This window comes from Calliopsis andreniformis, unplaced genomic scaffold (genome assembly GCF_051401765.1).
Source record: "Calliopsis andreniformis isolate RMS-2024a unplaced genomic scaffold, iyCalAndr_principal scaffold0089, whole genome shotgun sequence".
NCBI lineage: Eukaryota > Metazoa > Arthropoda > Insecta > Hymenoptera > Andrenidae > Calliopsis > Calliopsis andreniformis.
In genome coordinates this window covers 326,436-350,890 of record NW_027480498.1, presented here as the reverse complement: position 1 = coordinate 350,890, position 24,455 = coordinate 326,436, and positions in this window count along the sequence as shown.

Below are 24,455 nucleotides of genomic sequence, written 5' to 3'. Positions count from 1 at the left end.
GGCTATGGCTGCTATGGCAATGGCTATGGCTGCGGCTGCTATGGCTATGGCTTTTATGGCTATCGCTACGGCTATGACTGCTATGGCTATTGCTATGGCTATGGCTGCTATGGCTATGGCTATGGCTATGGCTGCTATGTCTATGGCACTGGCTGCTATGGCTATGGCTGCTATGGCTTTGACTATGGCTGCTATGGCTATGGCTGCGGCTATGGCTGCTATGGCTATGGCTATGTCTGCTATGGCTATGGCTATGTCTACTATGGCTGCTATCGCTATGACTATGGCTACTATGGCTATGGATACGGCTGCTATGGCTATGGCTATGGCTGCTATGGCTATGGCTGCTATGTCTTGGCTATGGCTGCTATGGCTATGGCTATGGCTGCGGCTGCTATGGCTATGGCTTTTATGGCTATCGCTACGGCTATGACTGCTATGGCCATTGCTATGGCTATGGCTGCTATGGCTGTGGCTATGGCTTGGCTGCTATGTCTATGGCACTGGCTGCTATGGCTATGGCTGCTATGGCTATGGCTATGGCTATGGCTGCTATGGCTTTGACTATAGCTGATATGGCTATGGCAGCGGCTATGGCTGCTATGGCTATGGCTATGTCTGCTATGGCTATGGCTATGTCTACTATGGCTGCTATGGCTATGACTATGGCTACTATGGCTATGGATACGGCTGCTATGGCTAGGGCTATGGCTGCTATGGCTATGGCTGCTATGGCTATGGCTGCTATGGCTATGGCTGCTATGGCTATGGCTATGGCTGCTCTGGCTATGGCTATCGCTGCGTCTGCTATGGCTACGGCTGCTATGGCTATGGCTATGGCCGCCATGACAATGGCTATGCGTGCTATGGCTATGGCCGTGACTGGTTTGGCTATGGCTATAGCTGCTATGGCTATGGCTATGGCTATGGCTGCTATGGCTATGGCAATGGCTATGGCTGCTATGGCTATGGCTATGGCCGCTGTGACAATGGCTATGCGTGCTATGGCTATGGCCGTGACTGGTTTCTCTATGGCTATAGCTGCTATGGCTATGGCTATGGCTATGGCTATGGCTATGGCTGCTATGGCTATGGCTGCTATGGCTATGGCTGCTATGGCTATGGCTGCTATGGCTATGGCTATGGCTGCTATGGCTAGGGCTATCGCCGCTATGGCTATGGCTGCTATGGCTATGGCAATGGCTATGGCTGCTATGCCCACCATAGCTACGGCAATGGCTGCTATGGCTATGGCTATGGCTACTATGGCTAAGGATACGGCTGCTATGGCTATGGCTATGGCTGCTATGGCTATGGCTGCTATGGCTATGCCTATGGCTGCTATGGCTATGAAAATGTCTATGGCTGCTATGGCTATGGCTATGGCTGCTATGGCTATGGTTATGGCTATGGCTGCTATGGCTATGCCTATGGCTGCTATGGATATCGCTATGGCTATGGCCATGGCTGCTATGGCTATGCCTATGGCTGCTATGGCTATGAAAATGTCTATGGCTGCTATGGCTATGGCTATGGCTGCTATGGCTATGGTTATGGCTATGGCTGCTATGGCTATGCCTATGGCTGCTATGGATATCGCTATGGCTATGGCTATGGCTGCTATGGCTATGGCTATGGCTGCTATGGCTATGGCTATGGCTATGGCTGCCTTGGCTAAGGCAATGGCTACTATGGCCATGGCTATGACTGCTGTGGCTATGGCTATGGCTGCTATGGCTATGGCACTGGCTGCTATGGCTATGGCTGCTGTGGCTATGGCTATGGCTGCTATGGCTATGGCTATGGCTATGGCTGCTATGGCTTTGACTATGGCTGATATGGCTATGGCTGCGGCTATGGCTGCTATAGCTATGGCTATGTCTGCTATGGCTTTGGCTATGTCTACTATGGCTGCTATGGCTATGACTATGGCTACTATGGCTGAGGATACGGCTGCTATTGCTACGGCTATGGCTGCTATGGCTGTGGCTCTGGCTATGGCTGCTATGGATATAGCTATGGCAGCTATGGCTATGGCTATGACTATGGCTGCTATGGCTATGGCAATGCCTACTATGGCCATGGCTATGACTGCTATGGCTATGGCTATGGCTGGCATGGCTATGGCAAAGGCTACTATGGCCATGGCTATGACTGCTATGGCTATGGCTATGGCTGCTACGGCTGTGGGTATGGCTATAGCTGCTGTGGCTATGGCTATGGCTGCTATGGCTATGGCTGCTATGGCCATGGCTATGGCTGCTATGGCTATGTATGCCATGGCTATGGCAATAACTATGGCTGCTATGGTTATGGCTGCTATGGCTATGGCTATGGCTGCTATGGCTACCGCTATGGCTACTGCTATGGCTGCTATGGCTATGACCATGGCTATGGCTGCTATGGCTATGGCTATGGCTGCTATGGCTATGCCTATGGCTGCTATGGATATCGCTATGGCTATGGCTATGGCTTCTATGGCTATGTCTATGGCTAAGGCTGCTATGGCTTGGCTATGGCTGCTATGGCTATGGCTATAGCTGCATTGGCTGCTGTGGCTATGGCTATGTCTATAGCTGCTATGGCTGTGGCTATGGCTCGGCTGCTATGGAAATAGCTATGGCGGCTATGGCTGGGGCTATGGCTGCGGCTGCTATGGCTATGGCTTTTATGGCTATCGCTACGGCTACGACTGCTATGGCTATTGCTATGGCTATGGCTGCTATGGCTATGGCTATGGCTATGGTTGCTATGGCTATGGCACTTGCTGCTATGGCTATGCGTGCTATGGCTATGGCTATGGCAATGGCTATGGCTGTTATGGCTATGGCTATGGCTATGGCTGCTATGGCTAGGGTTGCTATGGCTATGGCTATGGCTGCTATGGCTATGGCTATGTCTGCTATGGCTATGGCTATGGCTACGTCTATGGCTGCTACGGCCACCATGGCTATGGCAATGGCTGCTATGGCTATGGCTATGGCTATGGCTGCTATGGCTACGGCTATGGCCGCTATGGCTATGGCTATCGCTGCGCCTGCTATGGCTATGGCTGCTATGGCTATGGCTATGGCGGCCATGACAATGGCTACGCGTGCCATGGCTATGGCCGTGACTTCTTTGGCTATGGCTATAGCTGCTATGGCTATGGCCTTGGCTATGGCTGCTATGGCTATGGCAATGGCTATGGCTGCGATGGCTATGGCTTCTATGGCTATGGCTATGGCTATGGCTGCTATGGCTATGGCTGCTATGGCTACTATGGCTATGGCTATGGCTTTGGCTGCTATGGCTATGGCTATGGCTGCTATGGCCATTGCTGCTATGGCTACGGCTGCAATGGCTAAGGCTGCTATGGCTATGGCTATGGCTGCTATGTCTATGTATGCTATAGCTATGGCCATGGCAGCTATGGCTATGCGTATGGCTGCTATGGCTATGCCTATGGCTGCTGTGGCTATGGTTATGTCTATGGCTGCTATGGCTATGCCTATGGCTGCTATGGATATCGCTATGGCTATGGCTATGGCTGCTATGGCTCTGGCTATGGCTGCTATTGCTATGCCTATGGCTATGTCTGCTATGGCTATGGCAATGGCTACTATGGCCATGGCTATGACTGCTATGGCTATGGCTATGGCTGCTTTGGCTTGGCTATGGCTGCTATGGCTATGGTTATGGCTGCGGCTGCTATGGCTATGGCTTTTATGGCTATCGCTACGGCTATGACTGCTATGGCTATTGCTATGGCTATGGCTGCTATGGCTATGGCTATGGCTATGGCTGCTATGGCTATGCCTATGGCTGCTATGGATATCGCTACGGCTATGGCTATGGCTGCTATGGCTATGGCTATGGCTGCTATGGCTATGGCTATGGCTATGGCTGCCATGTCTATGGCAAAGGCTACTATGGCCATGGCTATGACTGCTATGGCTATTGCTATGGCTGCTAAGGCTGTGGGTATGGCTATAGCTGCTGTGGCTATGGCTATGGCTGCTATGGCTATGGCTGCTATGGCTATGGCTGCTATTGCTATGGCTATTGCTGCTATGGCTAAGTGCTAAGGTAATGCTATGGCTATGGCCATGGCTGCTATGGCTATGCCTATGGCTGCTATGGCTATCGCTATGGCTACTGCTATGGCTGCTATGGCTATGAAAATGTCTATGGCTGCTATGGCTATGGCTATGGCTGCTATGGCTATGGTTATGGCTATGGCTGCTATGGCTATGCCTATGGCTGCTATGGATATCGCTATGGCTATGGCTATGGCTGCTATGGTGGCTGCTATGGCTATGGCTATGGCTATGGCTGCCTTGGCTAAGGCAATGGCTACTATGGCCATGGCTATGACTGCTATGGCTATGGCTATGGCTGCTATGGCTATGGCACTGGCTGCTATGGCTATGGCTGCTGTGGCTATGGCTATGGTTGCTATGGCTATGGCTATGGCTATGGCTGCTGTGGCTTTGACTATGGCTGATATGGCTATGGCTGCGGCTATGGCTGCTATAGCTATGGCTATGTCTGCTATGGCTTTGGCTATGTCTACTATGGCTGCTATGGCTATGACTATGGCTACTATGGCTAAGGATACGGCTGCTATGGCTATGGCTATGGCTGCTATGGCTGTGGGTATGGCTATAGCTGCTGTGGCTATGGCTATGGGTATCGCTGCTATGGCTATGGCTTTGGCTGCTATGGCTATGGCTATGACTGCTATGGCTTTGGCTATGGCTGCTATGGCTACTATGGCTATGGCTATGGCATTGGCTGCTATGGCTATGGCTATGGCTGCTAAGGCCATTGCTGCTATGGCTATGGCTTTGGCTGCTATGGCTATGGCTATGGCTGCTATGGCGTTGCTGCTATGGCTATGGCTGCAATGGCTAAGGCTGCTATGGCTATGGCTATGGCTGCTATGGCTATGTATGCTATGGCTATGGCCATGGCTGCTATGGCTATGCCTATGGCTGCTATGGCTATCGCTATGGCTACTGCTATGGCTGCTATGGCTATGAAAATGTCTATGGCTGCTATGTCTATGGCTATGGCTGCTATGGCTATGGTTATGGCTATGGCTGCTATTGCTATGCCTATGGCTGCTATGGATATCGCTACGGCTATGGCTATGGCTGCTATGGCTATGGCTATGGCTGCTATGGCAATGGCCATGGCTATGGCTGCTATGGCTATGGCTATGGCTGCTATGGCTATGGCTATGGCTGCTACGGCTACCGCGATGACTGCTATGGCTATGGCTATGTCTATGGCTGCTATGGCTATTGCTATGGCTATGGCTGCTATGGCTATGTCTACGTCTGCTATGGCTATGGCTATCGCTGCGTCTGCTATGGCTATGGCTGCTATGGCTATGGCTATGGCGGCCATGACAATGGCTATGCGTGCTATGGCTATGGCCGTGACTGGTTTGGCTATGGCTATAGCTGCTATGGCTATGGCTATGGCTATGGCTGCTATAGCTATGGCAATGGCTATGGCTGCTATGGCTATGGCTTCTATGGCTATGCCTATGGCTATGGCTGCTATGGCTATGGCTGCTATGGCTACTATGGCTATGGCTATGGCTTTGGCTGCTATGGCTATGGCTATGGCTGCTATGGCCATTGCTGCTATGGCTATGGCTGCTATGGCTATGGCTGCTATTGCTATGGCTATGGTTGCTATGTCTATGTATGCTATGGCTATGGCCATGGCTGCTATGGCTATGCGTATGGCTGCTATGGCTATGCCTATGGCTGCTGTGGCTATGGTTATGTCTATGGCTGCTATGGCTATGCCTATGGCTGCTATGGATATCGCTATGGCTATGGCTATGGCTGCTATGGCTCTGGCTATGGCTGCTATTGCTATGCCTATGGCTATGTCTGCTATGGCTATGGCAATGGCTACTATAGCCATGGCTATGACTGCTATGGCTATGGCTATGGCCGCTATGGCTGTGGGTATGGCTATAGCTGCTGTGGCTATGGCTATGGCTGCTATGGCTATGGCTGCTATGGCTATGGCTATGGCTGCTATGGCTATGTATGCTATGGCTATGGCAATGGCTATGGCTGCTATGGTTATGGCTGCTATGGCTATGGCTATGGCTGCTATGGCTACCGCTATGGCTACTGCTATGGCTGCTATGGCTATGACCATGGCTATGGCTGCTATGGCTATGGCTATGGCTGCTATGGCTATGCCTATGGCTGCTATGGATATCGCTATGGCTATGGCCATGGCTTCTATGGCTATGTCTATGGCTAAGGCTGCTATGGCTTGGCTATGGCTGCTATGGCTATGGCTATAGCTGCATTGGCTGCTGTGGCTATGGCTATGTCTATAGCTGCTATGGCTGTGGCTATGGCTCGGCTGCTATGGAAATAGCTATGGCGGCTATTGCTGGGGCTATGGCTGCTATGGCTTTGACTATGGCTATGGCTGCTGTGGCTGTGGCTATGGCTGATATGGCTGTGGCTATGGCTATGACTGCTATGGCTATGGCTATGGCTACGGCTATGGCTGCTATGGCTATGGATACGGCTGCTGTGGCTATGGCTATGTCTATGTCTGCTATGTCTATGGCTATGGCTGCCATGGCTATGCCTTTTATGGATATGGCTTCTATGGCTATCGCTATGGCTATAGCTGCTATGGCTATTGCTATGGCTATGGCTGCTATGGCTTGGCTATGGCTGCTATGGCTATGGCTATGGCTGCGGCTGCTATGGCTATGTGTTTTATGGCTATCGCTACGGCTACGACTGCTATGGCTATTGCTATGGCTATGGCTGCTGTGGCTATGGCTACGGCTATGGCTGCTATGGCTATGGCACTGGCTGCTATGGCTATGGGTGCTATGGCTATGGCTATCGCAATGGCTATGGCTGTTATGGCTATGGCTATGGCTATGGCTGCTATGGCTACGGTTGCTATGGCTATGGCTATGGCTGCTATGGCTATGGGTGCTATGGCTATGGCTATCGCAATGGCTATGGCTGTTATGGCTATGGCTATGGCTATGGCTGCTATGGCTACGGTTGCTATGGCTATGGCTATGGCTGCTATGGCTATGGCTATGTCTGCTATGGCTATGGCTATGGCTACGGCTATGGCTGCTATGGCCACCATGGCTATGGCAATGGCTGCTATGGCTATGACTATGGCTATGGCTGCGATGGCTATGGCTTCTATGGCTATGGCTATGGCTATGGCTGCTATGGCTATGGCTGCTATGGCTACTATGGCTATGGCTATGGCTTTGGCTGCTATGGCTATGGCTATGGCTATGGCTGCTATGGATATAGCTATGGCAGCTATGGCTATGGCTATGACTATGGCTGCTATGGCTATGGCAATGCCTACTATGGCCATGGCTATGACTGCTATGGCTATGGCTATGGCTGGCATGGCTATGGCAAAGGCTACTATGGCCATGGCTATGACTGCTATGGCTATGGCTATGGCTGCTACGGCTGTGGGTATGGCTATAGCTGCTGTGGCTATGGCTATGGCTGCTATGGCTATGGCTGCTATGGCCATGGCTATGGCTGCTATGGCTATGTATGCCATGGCTATGGCAATAACTATGGCTGCTATGGTTATGGCTGCTATGGCTATGGCTATGGCTGCTATGGCTACCGCTATGGCTACTGCTATGGCTGCTATGGCTATGACCATGGCTATGGCTGCTATGGCTATGGCTATGGCTGCTATGGCTATGCCTATGGCTGCTATGGATATCGCTATGACTATGGCTATGGCTTCTATGGCTATGTCTATGGCTAAGGCTGCTATGGCTTGGCTATGGCTGCTATGGCTATGGCTATAGCTGCATTGGCTGCTGTGGCTATGGCTATGTCTATAGCTGCTATGGCTGTGGCTATGGCTCGGCTGCTATGGAAATAGCTATGGCGGCTATGGCTGGGGCTATGGCTGCGGCTGCTATGGCTATGGCTTTTATGGCTATCGCTACGGCTACGACTGCTATGGCTATTGCTATGGCTATGGCTGCTATGGCTATGGCTATGGCTATGGTTGCTATGGCTATGGCACTTGCTGCTATGGCTATGCGTGCTATGGCTATGGCTATGGCAATGGCTATGGCTGTTATGGCTATGGCTATGGCTATGGCTGCTATGGCTAGGGTTGCTATGGCTATGGCTATGGCTGCTATGGCTATGGCTATGTCTGCTATGGCTATGGCTATGGCTACGTCTATGGCTGCTACGGCCACCATGGCTATGGCAATGGCTGCTATGGCTATGGCTATGGCTATGGCTGCTATGGCTACGGCTATGGCCGCTATGGCTATGGCTATCGCTGCGCCTGCTATGGCTATGGCTGCTATGGCTATGGCTATGGCGGCCATGACAATGGCTACGCGTGCCATGGCTATGGCCGTGACTTCTTTGGCTATGGCTATAGCTGCTATGGCTATGGCCTTGGCTATGGCTGCTATGGCTATGGCAATGGCTATGGCTGCGATGGCTATGGCTTCTATGGCTATGGCTATGGCTATGGCTGCTATGGCTATGGCTGCTATGGCTACTATGGCTATGGCTATGGCTTTGGCTGCTATGGCTATGGCTATGGCTGCTATGGCCATTGCTGCTATGGCTACGGCTGCAATGGCTAAGGCTGCTATGGCTATGGCTATGGCTGCTATGTCTATGTATGCTATAGCTATGGCCATGGCTGCTATGGCTATGCGTATGGCTGCTATGGCTATGCCTATGGCTGCTGTGGCTATGGTTATGTCTATGGCTGCTATGGCTATGCCTATGGCTGCTATGGATATCGCTATGGCTATGGCTATGGCTGCTATGGCTCTGGCTATGGCTGCTATTGCTATGCCTATGGCTATGTCTGCTATGGCTATGGCAATGGCTACTATGGCCATGGCTATGACTGCTATGGCTATGGCTATGGCTGCTTTGGCTTGGCTATGGCTGCTATGGCTATGGTTATGGCTGCGGCTGCTATGGCTATGGCTTTTATGGCTATCGCTACGGCTATGACTGCTATGGCTATTGCTATGGCTATGGCTGCTATGGCTATGGCTATGGCTATGGCTGCTATGGCTATGCCTATGGCTGCTATGGATATCGCTACGGCTATGGCTATGGCTGCTATGGCTATGGCTATGGCTGCTATGGCTATGGCTATGGCTATGGCTGCCATGTCTATGGCAAAGGCTACTATGGCCATGGCTATGACTGCTATGGCTATTGCTATGGCTGCTAAGGCTGTGGGTATGGCTATAGCTGCTGTGGCTATGGCTATGGCTGCTATGGCTATGGCTGCTATGGCTATGGCTGCTATTGCTATGGCTATTGCTGCTATGGCTATGTATGCTATGGCTATGGCCATGGCTGCTATGGCTATGCCTATGGCTGCTATGGCTATCGCTATGGCTACTGCTATGGCTGCTATGGCTATGAAAATGTCTATGGCTGCTATGGCTATGGCTATGGCTGCTATGGCTATGGTTATGGCTATGGCTGCTATGGCTATGCCTATGGCTGCTATGGATATCGCTATGGCTATGGCTATGGCTGCTATGGCTATGGCTATGGCTGCTATGGCTATGGCTATGGCTATGGCTGCCTTGGCTAAGGCAATGGCTACTATGGCCATGGCTATGACTGCTATGGCTATGGCTATGGCTGCTATGGCTATGGCACTGGCTGCTATGGCTATGGCTGCTGTGGCTATGGCTATGGTTGCTATGGCTATGGCTATGGCTATGGCTGCTGTGGCTTTGACTATGGCTGATATGGCTATGGCTGCGGCTATGGCTGCTATAGCTATGGCTATGTCTGCTATGGCTTTGGCTATGTCTACTATGGCTGCTATGGCTATGACTATGGCTACTATGGCTAAGGATACGGCTGCTATGGCTATGGCTATGGCTGCTATGGCTGTGGGTATGGCTATAGCTGCTGTGGCTATGGCTATGGGTATCGCTGCTATGGCTATGGCTTTGGCTGCTATGGCTATGGCTATGACTGCTATGGCTTTGGCTATGGCTGCTATGGCTACTATGGCTATGGCTATGGCATTGGCTGCTATGGCTATGGCTATGGCTGCTAAGGCCATTGCTGCTATGGCTATGGCTTTGGCTGCTATGGCTATGGCTATGGCTGCTATGGCGTTGCTGCTATGGCTATGGCTGCAATGGCTAAGGCTGCTATGGCTATGGCTATGGCTGCTATGGCTATGTATGCTATGGCTATGGCCATGGCTGCTATGGCTATGCCTATGGCTGCTATGGCTATCGCTATGGCTACTGCTATGGCTGCTATGGCTATGAAAATGTCTATGGCTGCTATGTCTATGGCTATGGCTGCTATGGCTATGGTTATGGCTATGGCTGCTATTGCTATGCCTATGGCTGCTATGGATATCGCTACGGCTATGGCTATGGCTGCTATGGCTATGGCTATGGCTGCTATGGCAATGGCCATGGCTATGGCTACTATGGCTATGGCTATGGCTGCTATGGCTATGGCTATGGCTGCTACGGCTACCGCGATGACTGCTATGGCTATGGCTATGTCTATGGCTGCTATGGCTATTGCTATGGCTATGGCTGCTATGGCTATGTCTACGTCTGCTATGGCTATGGCTATCGCTGCGTCTGCTATGGCTATGGCTGCTATGGCTATGGCTATGGCGGCCATGACAATGGCTATGCGTGCTATGGCTATGGCCGTGACTGGTTTGGCTATGGCTATAGCTGCTATGGCTATGGCTATGGCTATGGCTGCTATAGCTATGGCAATGGCTATGGCTGCTATGGCTATGGCTTCTATGGCTATGCCTATGGCTATGGCTGCTATGGCTATGGCTGCTATGGCTACTATGGCTATGGCTATGGCTTTGGCTGCTATGGCTATGGCTATGGCTGCTATGGCCATTGCTGCTATGGCTATGGCTGCTATGGCTATGGCTGCTATTGCTATGGCTATGGTTGCTATGTCTATGTATGCTATGGCTATGGCCATGGCTGCTATGGCTATGCGTATGGCTGCTATGGCTATGCCTATGGCTGCTGTGGCTATGGTTATGTCTATGGCTGCTATGGCTATGCCTATGGCTGCTATGGATATCGCTATGGCTATGGCTATGGCTGCTATGGCTCTGGCTATGGCTGCTATTGCTATGCCTATGGCTATGTCTGCTATGGCTATGGCAATGGCTACTATAGCCATGGCTATGACTGCTATGGCTATGGCTATGGCCGCTATGGCTGTGGGTATGGCTATAGCTGCTGTGGCTATGGCTATGGCTGCTATGGCTATGGCTGCTATGGCTATGGCTATGGCTGCTATGGCTATGTATGCTATGGCTATGGCAATGGCTATGGCTGCTATGGTTATGGCTGCTATGGCTATGGCTATGGCTGCTATGGCTACCGCTATGGCTACTGCTATGGCTGCTATGGCTATGACCATGGCTATGGCTGCTATGGCTATGGCTATGGCTGCTATGGCTATGCCTATGGCTGCTATGGATATCGCTATGGCTATGGCCATGGCTTCTATGGCTATGTCTATGGCTAAGGCTGCTATGGCTTGGCTATGGCTGCTATGGCTATGGCTATAGCTGCATTGGCTGCTGTGGCTATGGCTATGTCTATAGCTGCTATGGCTGTGGCTATGGCTCGGCTGCTATGGAAATAGCTATGGCGGCTATTGCTGGGGCTATGGCTGCTATGGCTTTGACTATGGCTATGGCTGCTGTGGCTGTGGCTATGGCTGATATGGCTGTGGCTATGGCTATGACTGCTATGGCTATGGCTATGGCTACGGCTATGGCTGCTATGGCTATGGATACGGCTGCTGTGGCTATGGCTATGTCTATGTCTGCTATGTCTATGGCTATGGCTGCCATGGCTATGCCTTTTATGGATATGGCTTCTATGGCTATCGCTATGGCTATAGCTGCTATGGCTATTGCTATGGCTATGGCTGCTATGGCTTGGCTATGGCTGCTATGGCTATGGCTATGGCTGCGGCTGCTATGGCTATGTGTTTTATGGCTATCGCTACGGCTACGACTGCTATGGCTATTGCTATGGCTATGGCTGCTGTGGCTATGGCTACGGCTATGGCTGCTATGGCTATGGCACTGGCTGCTATGGCTATGGGTGCTATGGCTATGGCTATCGCAATGGCTATGGCTGTTATGGCTATGGCTATGGCTATGGCTGCTATGGCTACGGTTGCTATGGCTATGGCTATGGCTGCTATGGCTATGGGTGCTATGGCTATGGCTATCGCAATGGCTATGGCTGTTATGGCTATGGCTATGGCTATGGCTGCTATGGCTACGGTTGCTATGGCTATGGCTATGGCTGCTATGGCTATGGCTATGTCTGCTATGGCTATGGCTATGGCTACGGCTATGGCTGCTATGGCCACCATGGCTATGGCAATGGCTGCTATGGCTATGACTATGGCTATGGCTGCGATGGCTATGGCTTCTATGGCTATGGCTATGGCTATGGCTGCTATGGCTATGGCTGCTATGGCTACTATGGCTATGGCTATGGCTTTGGCTGCTATGGCTATGGCTATGGCTATGGCTGCCTTGGCTATGGCAATGGCTACTATGGCCATGGTTATGACTGCTATGGCTATGGCTAAGGCGGCTATGGCTTGGCTATGGCTGCTATGGCAATGGCTATGGCTGCGGCTGCTATGGCTATGGCTTTTATGGCTATCGCTACGGCTATGACTGCTATGGCTATTGCTATGGCTATGGCTGCTATGGCTATGGCTATGGCTATGGCTGCTATGTCTATGGCACTGGCTGCTATGGCTATGGCTGCTATGGCTTTGACTATGGCTGCTATGGCTATGGCTGCGGCTATGGCTGCTATGGCTATGGCTATGTCTGCTATGGCTATGGCTATGTCTACTATGGCTGCTATCGCTATGACTATGGCTACTATGGCTATGGATACGGCTGCTATGGCTATGGCTATGGCTGCTATGGCTATGGCTGCTATGTCTTGGCTATGGCTGCTATGGCTATGGCTATGGCTGCGGCTGCTATGGCTATGGCTTTTATGGCTATCGCTACGGCTATGACTGCTATTGCCATTGCTATGGCTATGGCTGCTATGGCTGTGGCTATGGCTTGGCTGCTATGTCTATGGCACTGGCTGCTATGGCTATGGCTGCTATGGCTATGGCTATGGCTGCTATGGCTATGGCTATGGCTATGGCTGCTATGGCTTTGACTATAGCTGATATGGCTATGGCAGCGGCTATGGCTGCTATGGCTATGGCTATGTCTGCTATGGCTATGGCTATGTCTACTATGGCTGCTATGGCTATGACTATGGCTACTATGGCTATGGATACGGCTGCTATGGCTAGGGCTATGGCTGCTATGGCTATGGCTGCTATGGCTATGGCTGCTATGGCTATGGCTGCTATGGCTATGGCTATGGCTGCTCTGGCTATGGCTATCGCTGCGTCTGCTATGGCTACGGCTGCTATGGCTATGGCTATAGCCGCCATGACAATGGCTATGCGTGCTATGGCTATGGCCGTGACTGGTTTGGCTATGGCTATAGCTGCTATGGCTATGGCTATGGCTATGGCTGCTATGGCTATGGCAATGGCTATGGCTGCTATGGCTATGGCTATGGCCGCTGTGACAATGGCTATGCGTGCTATGGCTATGGCCGTGACTGGTTTCTCTATGGCTATAGCTGCTATGGCTATGGCTATGGCTATGGCTATGGCTATGGCTGCTATGGCTATGGCTGCTATGGCTATGGCTGCTATGGCTATGGCTGCTATGGCTATGGCTATGGCTGCTATGGCTAGGGCTATCGCCGCTATGGCTATGGCTGCTATGGCTATGGCAATGGCTATGGCTGCTATGCCCACCATAGCTACGGCAATGGCTGCTATGGCTATGGCTATGGCTACTATGGCTAAGGATACGGCTGCTATGGCTATGGCTATGGCTGCTATGGCTATGGCTGCTATGGCTATGGCTATGGCAGCTTTGGCTATGGCTGTAGCTGCATTGGCTGCTGTGGCTATGGCCATGTATATGGATGATATGGCTGTGGCTAATTCTATGTCTGCTATAGAAATACCTATGCCGGCTAAGGCTATGGCTATGGCTGCAATGGCTATGGCTATGGGTATGGCTGCTGTGGCTATTGCAATGGCTGATATGGCTATGGCTATGGCTATGGCTGCTATGGCTATGGCTATGGCTACGGCTATGTCTGCTATGGCTATGGTTATGGCTGCTATGACTATGGCTATGGGTATCGCTGCTATGGCTATGGCTTTGGCTGCTATGGCTAAGGCTATGTCTGCTATGGCTATGGCAATGGCTACTATGGCCGTGGCTATGACTGCTATGGCTATGGCTATGGCTGCTATGGCTGTGGGTATGGCTATAGCTGCTGTGGCTATGGCTATGGGTATCACTGCTATGGCTATGGCTTTGGCTGCTATGGCTATGGCTATGACTGCTATGGCTATGTCTATGGCTTCTATGGCAACGGCTATTGCTACGGCTATGGCTGCTAGGGCCACCATGGCTATGGCTATGGCTGCTATGGCTATGGCCATGGCTGCTGTCCCTATGGCTGTGTCTATGGCTGGTATGGCTGTGGCTCTGGATATGGCTGCTATGGATATAGATATGGCAGCTATGGCTATGGCTTCTATGGCTATGGCTTCTATGGCTACGGCTATGGCTATGGCTGCTATGGCTATGGTTGCTATGGCTACTATGGCTATGGCTATGGCTTTGGCTGCTATGGGTATGGCTATGGCTGCTATGGCCATTGCTGCTATGGCTATGGCTGCTATGGCTATGGCTGCTATTGCTATGGCTATGGCTGCTATGGCTATGTATGCTATGGCTATGGCCATGGCTGCTATGGCTATGCATATGGCTGCTATGGATATCGCTACGGCTATGGCTATGGCTGCTATGGCTATGGCTATGGCTGCTATGGCTATGGCTATGACTATGGCTGCTATGGCTATGGCAATGCCTACTATGGCCATGGCTATGGCTGCTATGGCTATGGCTATGGCTGGCATGGCTATGGCAAAGGCTACTATGGCCATGGCTATGACTGCTATGGCTATGGCTATGGCTGCTACGGCTGTGGGTATGGCTATGGCTGCTGTGGCTATGGCTATGGCTGCTATGGCTATGGCTGCTATGGCCATGGCTATGGCTGCTATGGCTATGTATGCTATGGCTATGGCAATGACTATGGCTGCTATGGTTATGGCTGCTATGGCTATGCCTATGGCTGCTATGGCTACCGCTATGGCTACTGCTATGGCTGCTATGGCTATGACCATGGCTATGGCTGCTATGGCTATGGCTATGGCTGCTATGGCTATGCCTATGGCTGCTATGGATATCGCTATGGCTATGGCTATGGCTTCTATGGCTATGTCTATGGCTAAGGCTGCTATGGCATGGCTATGGCTGCTATGGCTATGGCTATAGCTGCATTGGCTGCTGTGGCTATGGCTATGTCTATAGCTGCTATGGCTGTGGCTATGGCTCGGCTGCTATGGAAATAGCTATGGCGGCTATGGCTGGGGCTATGGCTGCGGCTGCTATGGCTATGGCTTTTATGGCTATCGCTACGGCTACGACTGCTATGGCTATTGCAATGGCTATGGCTGCTATGGCTATGGCTGCTATGGCTACTATGGCTATGGCTATGGCTTTGGCTGCTATGGATATGGCTATGGCTGCTATGGCCATTGCTGCTATGGCTACGGCTGCAATGGCTAAGGCTGCTATGGCTATGGCTATGGCTGCTATGGCTATGGTTATGGCTGCTATGACTATGGCTATGGGTATCGCTGCTATGGCTATGGCTTTGGCTGCTATGGCTAAGGCTATGTCTGCTATGGCTATGGCAATGGCTACTATGGCCGTGGCTATGACTGTTATGGCTATGGCTATGGCTGCTATGGCTGTGGGTATGGCTATAGCTGCTGTGGCTATGGCTATGGGTATCACTGCTATGGCTATGGCTTTGGCTGCTATGGCTATGGCTATGACTGCTATGGCTATGTCTATGGCTTCTATGGCAACGGCTATTGCTACGGCTATGGCTGCTAGGGCCACCATGGCTATGGCTATGGCTGCTATGGCTATGGCCATGGCTGCTGTCCCTATGGCTGTGTCTATGGCTGGTATGGCTGTGGCTCTGGCTATGGCTGCTATGGATATAGATATGGCAGCTATGGCTATGGCTTCTATGGCTATGGCTTCTATGGCTACGGCTATGGCTATGGCTGCTATGGCTATGGTTGCTATGGCTACTATGGCTATGGCTATGGCTTTGGCTGCTATGGGTATGGCTATGGCTGCTATGGCCATTGCTGCTATGGCTATGGCTGCTATGGCTATGGCTGCTATTGCTATGGCTATGGCTGCTATGGCTATGTATGCTATGGCTATGGCCATGGCTGCTATGGCTATGCATATGGCTGCTATGACTATGGCTATGGCTATGGCTGCTATGGCTGTGGGTATGGCTATAGCTGCTGTGGCTATGGCTATGGGTATCGCTGCTATGGCTATGGCTTTGGCTGCTATGGCTATGGCTATGACTGCTATGGCTTTGGCTATGGCTGCTATGGCTACTATGGCTATGGCTATGGCATTGGCTGCTATGGCTATGGCTATGGCTGCTAAGGCCATTGCTGCTATGGCTATGGCTTTGGCTGCTATGGCTATGGCTATGGCTGCTATGGCGTTGCTGCTATGGCTATGGCTGCAATGGCTAAGGCTGCTATGGCTATGGCTATGGCTGCTATGGCTATGTATGCTATGGCTATGGCCATGGCTGCTATGGCTATGCCTATGGCTGCTATGGCTATCGCTATGGCTACTGCTATGGCTGCTATGGCTATGAAAATGTCTATGGCTGCTATGTCTATGGCTATGGCTGCTATGGCTATGGTTATGGCTATGGCTGCTATTGCTATGCCTATGGCTGCTATGGATATCGCTACGGCTATGGCTATGGCTGCTATGGCTATGGCTATGGCTGCTATGGCAATGGCCATGGCTATGGCTGCTATGGCTATGGCTATGGCTGCTATGGCTATGGCTATGGCTGCTACGGCTACCGCGATGACTGCTATGGCTATGGCTATGTCTATGGCTGCTATGGCTATTGCTATGGCTATGGCTGCTATGGCTATGTCTACGTCTGCTATGGCTATGGCTATCGCTGCGTCTGCTGTGGCTATGGCTGCTATGGCTATGGCTATGGCGGCCATGACAATGGCTATGCGTGCTATGGCTATGGCCGTGACTGGTTTGGCTATGGCTATAGCTGCTATGGCTATGGCTATGGCTATGGCTGCTATAGCTATGGCAATGGCTATGGCTGCTATGGCTATGGCTTCTATGGCTATGCCTATGGCTATGGCTGCTATGGCTATGGCTGCTATGGCTACTATGGCTATGGCTATGGCTTTGGCTGCTATGGCTATGGCTATGGCTGCTATGGCCATTGCTGCTATGGCTATGGCTGCTATGGCTATGGCTGCTATTGCTATGGCTATGGTTGCTATGTCTATGTATGCTATGGCTATGGCCATGGCTGCTATGGCTATGCGTATGGCTGCTATGGCTATGCCTATGGCTGCTGTGGCTATGGTTATGTCTATGGCTGCTATGGCTATGCCTATGGCTGCTATGGATATCGCTATGGCTATGGCTATGGCTGCTATGGCTCTGGCTATGGCTGCTATTGCTATGCCTATGGCTATGTCTGCTATGGCTATGGCAATGGCTACTATGGCCATGGCTATGACTGCTATGGCTATGGCTATGGCCGCTATGGCTGTGGGTATGGCTATAGCTGCTGTGGCTATGGCTATGGCTGCTATGGCTATGGCTGCTATGGCTATGGCTATGGCTGCTATGGCTATGTATGCTATGGCTATGGCAATGGCTATGGCTGCTATGGTTATGGCTGCTATGGCTATGGCTATGGCTGCTATGGCTACCGCTATGGCTACTGCTATGGCTGCTATGGCTATGACCATGGCTATGGCTGCTATGGCTATGGCTATGGCTGCTATGGCTATGCCTATGGCTGCTATGGATATCGCTATGGCTATGGCCATGGCTTCTATGGCTATGTCTATGGCTAAGGCTGCTATGGCTTGGCTATGGCTGCTATGGCTATGGCTATAGCTGCATTGGCTGCTGTGGCTATGGCTATGTCTATAGCTGCTATGGCTGTGGCTATGGCTCGGCTGCTATGGAAATAGCTATGGCGGCTATTGCTGGGGCTATGGCTGCTATGGCTTTGACTATGGCTATGGCTGCTGTGGCTGTGGCTATGGCTGATATGGCTGTGGCTATGGCTATGGCTGCTATGGCTATGGCTATGGCTACGGCTATGGCTGCTATGGCTATGGATACGGCTGCTGTGGCTATGGCTATGTCTATGTCTGCTATGTCTATGGCTATGGCTGCCATGGCTATGCCTTTTATGGATATGGCTTCTATGGCTATCGCTATGGCTATAGCTGCTATGGCTATTGCTATGGCTATGGCTGCTATGGCTTGGCTATGGCTGCTATGGCTATGGCTATGGCTGCGGCTGCTATGGCTATGTGTTTTATGGCTATCGCTACGGCTACGACTGCTATGGCTATTGCTATGGCTATGGCTGCTGTGGCTATGGCTACGGCTATGGCTGCTATGGCTATGGCACTGGCTGCTATGGCTATGGGTGCTATGGCTATGGCTATCGCAATGGCTATGGCTGTTATGGCTATGGCTATGGCTATGGCTGCTATGGCTACGGTTGCTATGGCTATGGCTATGGCTGCTATGGCTATGGGTGCTATGGCTATGGCTATCGCAATGGCTATGGCTGTTATGGCTATGGCTATGGCTATGGCTGCTATGGCTACGGTTGCTATGGCTATGGCTATGGCTGCTATGGCTATGGCTATGTCTGCTATGGCTATGGCTATGGCTACGGCTATGGCTGCTATGGCCACCATGGCTATGGCAATGGCTGCTATGGCTATGACTATGGCTATGGCTGCGATGGCTATGGCTTCTATGGCTATGGCTATGGCTATGGCTGCTATGGCTATGGCTGCTATGGCTACTATGGCTATGGCTATGGCTTTGGCTGCTATGGCTATGGCTATGGCTATGGCTGCCTTGGCTATGGCAATGGCTACTATGGCCATGGCTATGACTGCTATGGCTATGGCTAAGGCTGCTATGGCTTGGCTATGGCTGCTATGGCAATGGCTATGGCTGCGGCTGCTATGGCTATGGCTTTTATGGCTATCGCTACGGCTATGACTGCTATGGCTATTGCTATGGCTATGGCTGCTATGGCTATGGCTATGGCTATGGCTGCTATGTCTATGGCACTGGCTGCTATGGCTATGGCTGCTATGGCTTTGACTATGGCTGCTATGGCTATGGCTGCGGCTATGGCTGCTATGGCTATGGCTATGTCTGCTATGGCTATGGCTATGTCTACTATGGCTGCTATCGCTATGACTATGGCTACTATGGCTATGGATACGGCTGCTATGGCTATGGCTATGGCTGCTATGGCTATGGCTGCTATGTCTTGGCTATGGCTGCTATGGCTATGGCTATGGCTGCGGCTGCTATGGCTATGGCTTTTATGGCTATCGCTACGGCTATGACTGCTATGGCCATTGCTATGGCTATGGCTGCTATGGCTGTGGCTATGGCTTGGCTGCTATGTCTATGGCACTGGCTGCTATGGCTATGGCTGCTATGGCTATGGCTATGGCTATGGCTGCTATGGCTTTGACTATAGCTGATATGGCTATGGCAGCGGCTATGGCTGCTATGGCTATGGCTATGTCTGCTATGGCTATGGCTATGTCTACTATGGCTGCTATGGCTATGACTATGGCTACTATGGCTATGGATACGGCTGCTATGGCTAGGGCTATGGCTGCTATGGCTATGGCTGCTATGGCTATGGCTGCTATGGCTATGGCTGCTATGGCTATGGCTATGGCTGCTCTGGCTATGGCTATCGCTGCGTCTGCTATGGCTACGGCTGCTATGGCTATGGCTATGGCCGCCATGACAATGGCTATGCGTGCTATGGCTATGGCCGTGACTGGTTTGGCTATGGCTATAGCTGCTATGGCTATGGCTATGGCTATGGCTGCTATGGCTATGGCAATGGCTATGGCTGCTATGGCTATGGCTATGGCCGCTGTGACAATGGCTATGCGTGCTATGGCTATGGCCGTGACTGGTTTCTCTATGGCTATAGCTGCTATGGCTATGGCTATGGCTATGGCTATGGCTATGGCTGCTATGGCTATGGCTGCTATGGCTATGGCTGCTATGGCTATGGCTGCTATGGCTATGGCTATGGCTGCTATGGCTAGGGCTATCGCCGCTATGGCTATGGCTGCTATGGCTATGGCAATGGCTATGGCTGCTATGCCCACCATAGCTACGGCAATGGCTGCTATGGCTATGGCTATGGCTACTATGGCTAAGGATACGGCTGCTATGGCTATGGCTATGGCTGCTATGGCTATGGCTGCTATGGCTATGGCTATGGCAGCTTTGGCTATGGCTGTAGCTGCATTGGCTGCTGTGGCTATGGCCATGTATATGGATGATATGGCTGTGGCTAATTCTATGTCTGCTATAGAAATACCTATGCCGGCTAAGGCTATGGCTATGGCTGCAATGGCTATGGCTATGGGTATGGCTGCTGTGGCTATTGCAATGGCTGATATGGCTATGGCTATGGCTATGGCTGCTATGGCTATGGCTATGGCTACGGCTATGTCTGCTATGGCTATGGTTATGGCTGCTATGACTATGGCTATGGGTATCGCTGCTATGGCTATGGCTTTGGCTGCTATGGCTAAGGCTATGTCTGCTATGGCTATGGCAATGGCTACTATGGCCGTGGCTATGACTGCTATGGCTATGGCTATGGCTGCTATGGCTGTGGGTATGGCTATAGCTGCTGTGGCTATGGCTATGGGTATCACTGCTATGGCTATGGCTTTGGCTGCTATGGCTATGGCTATGACTGCTATGGCTATGTCTATGGCTTCTATGGCAACGGCTATTGCTACGGCTATGGCTGCTAGGGCCACCATGGCTATGGCTATGGCTGCTATGGCTATGGCCATGGCTGCTGTCCCTATGGCTGTGTCTATGGCTGGTATGGCTGTGGCTCTGGCTATGGCTGCTATGGATATAGATATGGCAGCTATGGCTATGGCTTCTATGGCTATGGCTTCTATGGCTACGGCTATGGCTATGGCTGCTATGGCTATGGTTGCTATGGCTACTATGGCTATGGCTATGGCTTTGGCTGCTATGGGTATGGCTATGGCTGCTATGGCCATTGCTGCTATGGCTATGGCTGCTATGGCTATGGCTGCTATTGCTATGGCTATGGCTGCTATGGCTATGTATGCTATGGCTATGGCCATGGCTGCTATGGCTATGCATATGGCTGCTATGGATATCGCTACGGCTATGGCTATGGCTGCTATGGCTATGGCTATGGCTGCTATGGCTATGGCTATGACTATGGCTGCTATGGCTATGGCAATGCCTACTATGGCCATGGCTATGGCTGCTATGGCTATGGCTATGGCTGGCATGGCTATGGCAAAGGCTACTATGGCCATGGCTATGACTGCTATGGCTATGGCTATGGCTGCTACGGCTGTGGGTATGGCTATGGCTGCTGTGGCTATGGCTATGGCTGCTATGGCTATGGCTGCTATGGCCATGGCTATGGCTGCTATGGCTATGTATGCTATGGCTATGGCAATGACTATGGCTGCTATGGTTATGGCTGCTATGGCTATGCCTATGGCTGCTATGGCTACCGCTATGGCTACTGCTATGGCTGCTATGGCTATGACCATGGCTATGGCTGCTATGGCTATGGCTATGGCTGCTATGGCTATGCCTATGGCTGCTATGGATATCGCTATGGCTATGGCTATGGCTTCTATGGCTATGTCTATGGCTAAGGCTGCTATGGCATGGCTATGGCTGCTATGGCTATGGCTATAGCTGCATTGGCTGCTGTGGCTATGGCTATGTCTATAGCTGCTATGGCTGTGGCTATGGCTCGGCTGCTATGGAAATAGCTATGGCGGCTATGGCTGGGGCTATGGCTGCGGCTGCTATGGCTTTTATGGCTATCGCTACGGCTACGACTGCTATGGCTATTGCAATGGCTATGGCTGCTATGGCTATGGCTATGGCTATGGTTGCTATGGCTATGGCACTTGCTGCTATGGCTTTGGGTGCTATGGCTATGGCTATGGCAATGGCTATGGCTGTTATGGCTATGGCTATGGCTATGGCTGCTATGGCTATGGTTGCTATGGCTATGGCTATGGCTGCTATGGCTATGGCTATGTCTGCTATGGCTATGGCTATGGCTACGGCTATGGCTGCTACGGCCACCATGGCTATGGCAATGGCTGCTATGGCTATGGCTATGGCTATGGCTGCTATGGCTATGGCTATGGCCGCTATGGCTATGGCTATCGCTGCGCCTGCTATGGCTATGGCTGCTATAGCTATGGCTATGGCGGCCATGACAATGGCTACGCGTGCCATGGCTATGGCCGTGACTTCTTTGGCTATGGCTATAGCTGCTATGGCTATGGCTATGGCTATGGCTGCTATGGCTATGGCAATGGCTATGGCTGCGATGGCTATGGCTTCTATGGTTATGGCTATGGCTATGGCTGCTATGGCTATGGCTGCTATGGCTACTATGGCTATGGCTATGGCTTTGGCTGCTATGGATATGGCTATGGCTGCTATGGCCATTGCTGCTATGGCTACGGCTGCAATGGCTAAGGCTGCTATGGCTATGGCTATGGCTGCTACGTCTATGTATGCTATAGCTATGGCCATGGCTGCTATGGCGATGCGTATGGCTGCTATGGCTATGCCTATGGCTGCTGTGGCTATGGTTATGTCTATGGCTGCTATGGCTATGCCTATGGCTGCTATGGATATCGCTATGGCTATGGCTATGGCTGCTATGGCTCTGGCTATGGCTGCTATTGCTATGCCTATGGCTATGTCTGCTATGGCTATGGCAATGGCTACTATGGCCATGGCTATGACTGCTATGGCTATGGCTATGGCTGCTTTGGCTTGGCTATGGCTGCTATGGCTATGGCTATGGCTGCGGCTGCTATGGCTATGGCTTTTATGGCTATCGCTACGGCTATGACTGCTATGGCTATTGCTATGGCTATGGCTGCTATGGCTATGGCTATGGCTATGGCTGCTATGGCTATGCCTATGGCTGCTATGGATATCGCTACGGCTATGGCTATGGCTGCTATGGCTATGGCTATGGCTGCTATGGCTATGGCTATGGCTATGGCTGCCATGTCTATGGCAAAGGCTACTATGGCCATGGCTATGACTGCTATGGCTATTGCTATGGCTGCTAAGGCTGTGGGTATGGCTATAGCTGCTGTGGCTACGGCTATTGCTGCTATGGCTATGGCTGCTATGGCTATGGCTGCTATTGCTATGGCTATTGCTGCTATGGCTATGTATGCTATGGCTATGGCCATGGCTGCTATGGCTATGCCTATGGCTGCTATGGCTATCGCTATGGCTACTGCTATGGCTGCTATGGCTATGAAAATGTCTATGGCTGCTATGGCTATGGCTATGGCTGCTATGGCTATGGCTATGGCTATGGCTGCCTTGGCTAAGGCAATGGCTACTATGGCCATGGCTATGACTGCTATGGCTATGGCTATGGCTGCTATGGCTATGGCACTGGCTGCTATGGCTATGGCTGCTGTGGCTATGGCTATGGTTGCTATGGCTATGGCTATGGCTATGGCTGCTGTGGCTTTGACTATGGCTGATATGGCTATGGCTGCGGCTATGGCTGCTATAGCTATGGCTATGTCTGCTATGGCTTTGGCTATGTCTACTATGGCTGCTATGGCTATGACTATGGCTACTATGGCTAAGGATACGGCTGCTATGGCTATGGCTATGGCTGCTATGGCTGTGGGTATGGCTATAGCTGCTGTGGCTATGGCTATGGGTATCGCTGCTATGGCTATGGCTTTGGCTGCTATGGCTATGGCTATGACTGCTATGGCTTTGGCTATGGCTGCTATGGCTACTATGGCTATGGCTATGGCATTGGCTGCTATGGCTATGGCTATGGCTGCTAAGGCCATTGCTGCTATGGCTATGGCTTTGGCTGCTATGGCTATGGCTATGGCTGCTATGGCGTTGCTGCTATGGCTATGGCTGCAATGGCTAAGGCTGCTATGGCTATGGCTATGGCTGCTATGGCTATGTATGCTATGGCTATGGCCATGGCTGCTATGGCTATGCCTATGGCT